This window comes from Equus przewalskii, chromosome 30 (genome assembly GCF_037783145.1).
Source record: "Equus przewalskii isolate Varuska chromosome 30, EquPr2, whole genome shotgun sequence".
In the NCBI taxonomy this organism is placed as follows: Eukaryota; Metazoa; Chordata; class Mammalia; order Perissodactyla; family Equidae; genus Equus; species Equus przewalskii.
In genome coordinates this window covers 19,219,581-19,227,674 of record NC_091860.1, presented here as the reverse complement: position 1 = coordinate 19,227,674, position 8,094 = coordinate 19,219,581, and the positions used below count along the sequence as shown (strand labels likewise).

The window sequence follows — 8,094 nt, the reverse complement described above, 5'->3', positions numbered from 1 at the left end:
GGCATATAAAGCAGTGCGCTTTCTTTAATTTTTCTATTGTTTAGCAGAGATGTCAAACTCGTCTTTCTCAACATGGACACTCAACGTTGCTGAGGGTACCACATTTTTACTGAAGTTGCCAACATCCGTTACAAAGCATTCTTCTGACTAATGGAGCGTTGCCAAACTTCAGTTACCCGTGTCATCAGCTGCCACGGTACTTGCCCCAAAATGGTTCCTAGCAAACATAAAACAATGTAGACGCAGGTAAGGCTGGTGCTTAATTCAGAAAATGCATGGAGAACCATTCAAAAAACCCCTGGAAGCTCTGAAAGAGACCTATTAGCAAGGCAAACAATCGAGTGGTCATAAGAACAATCAATAAAACCATGAACCCATCAGATGTGAGAAGTATGGGAGCTATTCCAACATTGGCTGAAGAGCCTGGAGAAGAAATGGCGGAGCCAGTTCTCACGGGGCCAAGGATTTGGTTAGCCCGCTTAATCTCAAAGTAAAAAGAACTTGGCGGTCAGCTCCCGAGGAGCTAGAAGATCCCCAAGTAGCTTTCAGTACTTGGGTACAACAAGCTGCACTTATGTCACGTGTCAAGCAGCTGACATGTGTAGGGAGAAAAGGACAGGGCAGTGGAACTGTTAAATCAATAATATGGAGGTCTTATAAACCAAAGGCACGTGCATAATGAAGTTTATCTTGATCAGTAAATATTCAGGAGTAAGAAACACTTGTACCGTTGGTGGCCCGTTGACCTAGATGCATGACGATAATTTTGTTGATCAGAATGTCACTTGTGTGTGTGTGTGTGTGTGTGTGTGTATGAATTCCTTCTAGCCCTGCCAGTTTTCCAACTTGGCACTAAACCCCTGCCTCGTCTCAGAGTCAGCCTTCATTCCTTCTACTCTGACCCTCTGATGAAGCCTCATGCAGCCACACACCGAGCAGAGCTCGCCCCCAGATCTGAAACAAGGACTTTGTAACTGCTCCAGCCAAGGCCTGACAGTCATGAATATGACTCTTCTAGCAGCCCTGCAGGGAGCTCACAAGAACAGGCAAACGGGAGGGACCGGCCCTGCTTTGCAGCTGTGACACGATGTGCCAACACAGGCATTAATGTCGCGTGGAAGGGGAACAGACAGAAGGGACGGAAAGGATTTGTCTCATATCAGAGCTGAGCTGTGGTTTACAATCCAGATCAAGTTTCTGGGTCATCTTTATGGTAAAATTCTAGTGGTCTCGGAATCTGGCGCTATTGCGTAGAGGGAGAAAAAAGTAGCACAGAGGCATAATTGAATTAAATACATATTCAGGAGCGTCCTAGCCCAGACCCACTCGGTTTGACACTACGAGCAAAACAGCCCAACCCTGAGTGCAGCTGCTCCTGAATAAATGAACAGCTAATTTCAACAGGGCTGCTGAATAATCAAGGCTTACGAGGAGATGTCCTAATGGAATCTGATCTCTTGCCTACCTCATTAGAAAACCTACAGCTGTACATCAAAGCACATCCTCCTCCCTCATTAGGGCCAAGGGGAGGCTGGGGACACTGGTCCCCCCAAAGTTCACTGGGGACTCTTTTAAGACAGTGGTTGTTTTGAAGCTGGGAGAAGAGAAAAGCCATCTCCTATCACGGTGATGATTTTATCTAGTGTTTTGAGGGCCGGTCACTGCCGGCCACTGCCAGTCCCCGGGTGGCCTCGGATTTACACATGACTCTTCTTGCGGCATGAATTAACTGAGATGTCTCCCCTCTCCTCTGTCTTCAATATACAATTCATTACAGGAACAATAAGAACAATGCTGTTCTATATTTGAATGGCAATTGAGAGTTTCCAATTGTACTGGACAAATTGCCCAAGAGTTGGAAACCTTGGAATTTAGATGCAAAAGAGCGTATTCTTCCCAAACACTTCTGCTATTTGGTTTCTCCTCTGGGGTCACAGTTATCACGGGACCCGATTTCATGGAAACTGACTGTGGCATTTGAGATGGACCCTTTGATAGCTTTAGGTGTCTTGTAAATCTCTATCTCTGGAAAGCTTTTGGACCTTGCATAAAAGGCACCACTGAGTCCGTGACTGGTGGCCTCTGCATTCGTTTCTGATCCGCCCCTATATAAGCTGTTTGTGTCTCGCTCCATCTCTGGCTATCACATTATAAATCCTCATTTATTATCCAGATTTTCTTCTGCACCAGTTGGCCATCCTCCCTGTTCTCATCAACATCTCTCCCCTCAGAGGACACTCCTAATTAGATATGACCATGGCCTGAAGGTGAGCTTCAAAGCAGATATTTATAAGCCGGGCACTGGTGGGCCTAGTTCCTCCCAGGCACCAATTACCACCCAGGCAATTTAGGTAAATTGCCATGGCTTGAACACTGTAGTCTAAATTGTGGTCCTATGATTCAAAAGGAAAATTTCCTAAATGAATGGCTATTAATTCTTAAAGTATTGCAATCTGGTTCCTCCAAAGCAGATTTTTAACACAGTCCGAAATTTTCTACCTCGCAGTATGTTTAATGTTATCCTTAGAGCATTATGATTAGAATGACTTTAGAAACTGACCACACAGCTTAACAGACAGGAGAGACACACAGAATCTAAAGGATGTCATCCAAATATCTGTTTAAAGTAGCAGCTGTGCCAGATAGAAAGAATGTAAGAAGAATTCAGAGCACAGACAAGCATTAAACAGACTGGTTGAATCCAATTAGGTTGCAGAGCAAAGAGGGGAAACAGAATTGGGTTTGGAGGGAAGTTCACACGATATAATTTGTCTTAACCAGAGGATACAATTGAGAGTAATTAGAAAAGAATGACATGAATGCAGGGGACCTAGGATGTAGGACATCAACTTGGAGTCCCCTGTTGACCAAAGCCATGAATAAAAAAGTCTCAAACATCGTTAGTCATTAGGGAAATGCAAATCAAAACCACAATGAGATACCACTTCACATCTACTAGGATGGCTATAATTTAAAAAAAAATTTTTTTATTGAGGTTGTATTGGCTTATAACATTGTGTAAATTTCAGGTGCACATTGTTATATTTTGGCTTCTGTATATTGCATGTATTTGTGTTCACCACCACAAGTCTAGTTGGTAATTTTTTTAAATAGAAAACAACAAGCATTGGTGAGCACGTCCAGAAATCGGAACACTCACATGTTGCTGGTGGGGTTGTGAAACAGTTCAGCTGGTGTGGAAAACCTTTTGGCAGTTCACCAAAAAGCTAAGTGGAGAATTACCATGTGACCCAAGAATTCCACTCCTAGGTATGTACCCAAAAGAACTGAAAGCAGGTCTTCACACAAAGCCATGTAGAGGCATGTTCATAGCAACATTATTCACAAGAGTCAAAAGGTGGAAACAACCCAAATGTCCATCAACAGATGAATGAATATACAAATTGTGGTATATCCATACCATGGAATATTATGCAGGCGTGAAAAGGAATAAAGTACTGATACATGCTACAGTGTGGATGAACCTCAAAATCATTATGCTACGTGAAAAAGGCCAGACACAAAAGTGAAATAGAAAGCAGATTGGTGGTCACCTGGGTTGGGGGTAGTGAGTAATGGAGAACAACTGCTTAATGAATACAGGCTTTTATCTTGTAGTCATGGAAATGTTTTGAAACTAAATAAAGAGGGTGGTTGCACAACATTGTGAATGTACTAAATGCCACTGAATTTTTAATTTAAAAATGGTTGATTTTATGTTGCATGAATGTCACCTCAATTTTTTTTAAAAAGGTTCAGTATGGCAGTCTATGGGAAAAAGTTATGCTGATGTCCACAGCTCTTCATTTCACACCCAGGTCAGTCTCTCTAGTTCAAGGGCAACTCAGTCTCTAAGAAGGTCAACCCAATGCACTTGGAATAGAAATCGTGCTTCCTTGGAACAGTATTGCCAAAAATACTTGAAAAGAAAAATGAAATTAATGTGGGATACTATAATTGATTCCTTGGTGGGCATGTTTATTTTAACCCTGGGTCAGCTTAGAACTGAGTCTAAAGATGATTAAATAGATGCAATTCACAGTATTTTTATATATGTATATATACATTGTTTTTTTGAGGAAGATTACCCCTGAGCTAACATCTGCTGCCAATCCTCCTCTTTTTTGCTGAGGAAGACTGGCCCTGAGCTAACATCCGTGCCCATCTTCCTCTATTTTATATGTAGGATGCCTGCCACAGCATGGCTTGACAAGCAGTGCCATGTCCACACGCGGGATCCACACCGGTGAACCCCGGGCCACTGAAGTGGCACGTGCACACTCAACTGCTGCACCACTGGGCTGGCAGTATTTACATACATACAGTATTTATATTTTTTGTGTAAAATTTTGTGTACTTTGCATTTGAAATGTTTTTATTGTCTAAAAGAATAATTTATTTATTTTTATTTAAAAGAACAATTGATTTAGACTCATGATCTTAAGTTGACAAGGTAAAACCCAATTTGTAAATAGTATTGAAAAATTTAGAAGAATTTAAGATTATATATAAGTATATATGGATAATTTATATATTATTATATTATATGTATTAGACATATTACTTAAGTAAGTTTTGGAAAGATTTTGGTGTTACGGAGACAGCAGAAGGACTTTAGAAATGAAGCTAAACGTATAAACTGCATAAATATAAATGTAATTTAAAATGTTTAAAGGAGTTTAGGTTTTAAATGGGAGCAAAGATTAATTGAAGAGCTTCTAAAGTGATTGTTAGAAATTTACTAGCAGCATATACAGCAAAATAAGTTTATAAACTTAAGAAAAAAATCATGACTTTTAAACTTACTTTTAAAATATAGTATTAATAATAAAAAACACATAAGTCACAGAAGTGCAAACATCTTTCCATCTAAGATACATGAAAAAATACATATGTTCTCGGAGGTTTCAGTAAATGAACAGCACGCGTCATGGTAGAACTCTTTGATGGAGTATCGTCTCCTTCCGCAGGATGCTGCGTAGGGATAGGCGTTTCCTTATCTGCGGAATTTCCTCTTCTCCAGACCTAAGCTCAGTGCAACAATCAAGAAAACAGGCAAAATGTACTTCTCTTGTTCACTTAGCCGTTTGTACTAAAATTAGCACTTTATGCACCATACACAATGTTAAAACTTGGTTGTTGAGTTCATTGTGCCGTCACTTCCCTCTCAGGGTTAAAAGACACAATGGAAACAGACTTGCACAAAAATATCTGAATGGCAAGATTTACCAGAGTAATCATTAGCAAAATATACCATTGCCTACAAATGCCCACTGCCCCGGAAGAATCCCAACGAATGAGAAATAAAACTACGCCCCTAGGCACAGCTGAACTTTACATGTATATTTATTCAGCTCCAATTTTCAAAACCTTGTTTTGAAATTAATTGTCTTCAAGAGCAGTCGATACTGTGTATCAAAAAAAAGAACTTCTTGGGGCCAGCCTGGTGGCAGAGCGGTTAACTTTGCACGTTCTGCTTCAGTGGTCTGGGGTTCCCTGGTTCAGATCCTGCATGCGGACCTATGCGCCGCTTGGCAAGCCATGCTGTGGCAGGTGTCCCACATATAAAGTGGAGGAAGATGGGCACGGATGTTAGCTCAGGGCCAGTCTTCTTTGGCAAAAAGAGGAGGATTGGTGGCAGGTGTTAGCTCAGAGCTAATCTTCCTCAAAAAAAAAAAAAAGAAAAAAAAGAAAGAACTTCAGGAAAGGGCTGTCAAACGCTATTGTTTGAAATTCCGTGAATTATAATGGGATCTAGTCTGCTTGAAATGGTTTACCTAGTGGACTTTCATCATTATTTTACATTTATTGAGAGCCAACAAAACCGGGAGCACAAAGCAAACAGAAAGCATGAATTTGTGATCTCAACTTTGCCTCTCTTTCTACTGTACGGATCATTACAAAGACCTTTCTATTTAGATCAATGCAAACAATTTTTTTCCGAGACAGTTTGCAATTATCTCGCATGTTTTCCTTTGTCTTCTTTTCAGATATGAATCTCAATGTTTTTCCTCGTGTTCTGCCTGGACGCCATCCTAGCATCTCTTCAACTGGCCTGCATCCCAATCCTCTTCCCAGTTTACTCTCCCCGGACTCTTTCCTGAACCACCACCGCGACATCTCCACAGAGCCAACATCCATGAAACGTACCTCACTGCCACGTCTTATTTCTACAGCACAAGTTTTTGCTCATGGCTTTCATGGATTAAACTTGTCGATCTGACATCCAAGCTTACCTGTTTAGATGGAAGAGACCCAGCCAGTGTGTAAATGCCGTGGCACAGCTTTTAGAATCCATTTCTTTTTAGAGATAGATTCCTCTTCTAGAATTTGGCAGCGATTCTTCAAGAGTAGATCATAATTGACTACGATCATTTGAAGAGTTCCCTGATTGATTTGCAAGAAGACGACCACCATGCCCTCCAACCTGGCCCTGTGATTTAAGGAGATTCCCAGGGAAAAAGAGAGCACAGTCGAAAGATGACCCCATGCCCCGTCTTTCCCTAATTTCCTAGGCCCCCACCCCAGTGACGTCATAAGCAGTCCCAATTGTTCCTTTTTCCTCCCTAGTGAATTGCATAACTTCTGAGCCACTGAGTACCTCTCTCTAATGCAGGACCGGCCACATAGCCTGTGGAGTCCAGTGCAAAATGAAAAGGTGTGGCCCCTTGTCAAAAACTGATTACACATTTCAAGATGGCGACAACTGAGCATTGAGCCCGGGGTAGGGCCCTTCTCAATTCAGGTCTCTGCACGACGGCACAGGTTATATGTCCATGAAGAAAAGTGCAGGTTCCTGACCATCCGAATCAGATCTCCTCCAGTGGGATTCAGAAATCTGCATATAAAAATGATTATGTAGGGGCCGCCCCGTGGCCCAGTGGTTACGTTTGTGAGCTCTGCTTCAGCGGCCCGGGGTTCACCAGTTTGGATCCTGGGCGCCAACATACACACTGCCCATCAAGCCATGCTGTGGGGGCATCCCACATAAAACTAGAATGACTTACACCTAGGATATACAACTACGTACTGGGTCTTTGGGGAGAGAAAAAAAAGAAGAGGAAGATTGGCAACAGATATTACCTCAGCACCAATCTTCCTCACACACACAAAAAATAGAATTAAAAATTATTATGTAAGGAAATCCAAAAGTGCCTTTTTCTTAGGAGAAGGATGGGTACAAAGAAAGTCTGGGAGAGAGAAGATGGGTAGAGTGTGAGAGAGGGAAAGAGAAACTGAGGACATGGCAGGGGGATTGAGAGGCTGACCAGCAGAGGATAGAGATGAGGGTGTGCAGGACAAGAAATGCCAGAGAGGGGAGGGGCTCAGAGATGAGCTGGAGGCCCATTTGCAGGAATAAATAACCGATTTACAGTCATATAGCTAGTCAAAGCACCTCACTGAATGAAGGCCCCCTTCCAGAGATCATGGGTAACTGACATAGGTCTTTAATTGTGAAACTGATGAAAACAAGAGTGAAACTTCACATAAGACTTTAAGAGTTTTGATACACATACTACACATAGACTCCCGGTTTTCAAAAAATAGTGCAAGAAGGTATCGTTGATGCTAAAACTATCCTGGGCAAAACGAATCAACCTGAGATCTCAGAAGGCACTTTAGGACTTGCAGGGCCTTTGAATAACCATCAGGAAATTACGGATGAATTAAATTATTTCATTGATTCACTCATAAATTAACTAAATTAAATTCATGAAATAAATTAATGTATTGCTGAATGAAAGCATAAACACACCAGCTAATCCCTTATCCATAAATTATTAAATTAGCTTGCATTAAACAAACTAAATTCAGTGCTATATCATAGGGGTCTGACCAATATTTGCTGAGCAAATGAATAAATGAGTAAAAGGCAGACGAATCCCTTATTAACCCCCAAATCCCATGATTATAGTTTTCCAATCTGAAATCTGACCACTTTTTTCCACAAGACGGCCAGGAAAAATATTGATTCAATAGACATCTGATTTGCAGGATTAACCTTGTATTTCTTCTACTTCCCACACAGCGAGAAATTGAAAACATTTCTGGTCAATGGTTGCACCACATTGTGGAGCGTAAATAAAATTTAAA

General features: G+C 41.3%; 1 long non-coding RNA gene across 1 annotated transcript; it reads right to left on the bottom strand.

The window, feature by feature from the left end:
- Window positions 1-4,843: 4,843 nt before the first annotated feature.
- LOC139080478 (uncharacterized) lies at window positions 4,844-6,488 on the bottom strand. The gene is made up of 2 exons (XR_011535014.1): window positions 6,237-6,488; window positions 4,844-5,025 (listed from the first exon to the last, which is right to left on the bottom strand). It is a non-coding gene; the product is annotated as an uncharacterized lncRNA (long non-coding RNA).
- Window positions 6,489-8,094: the final 1,606 nt, after the last annotated feature.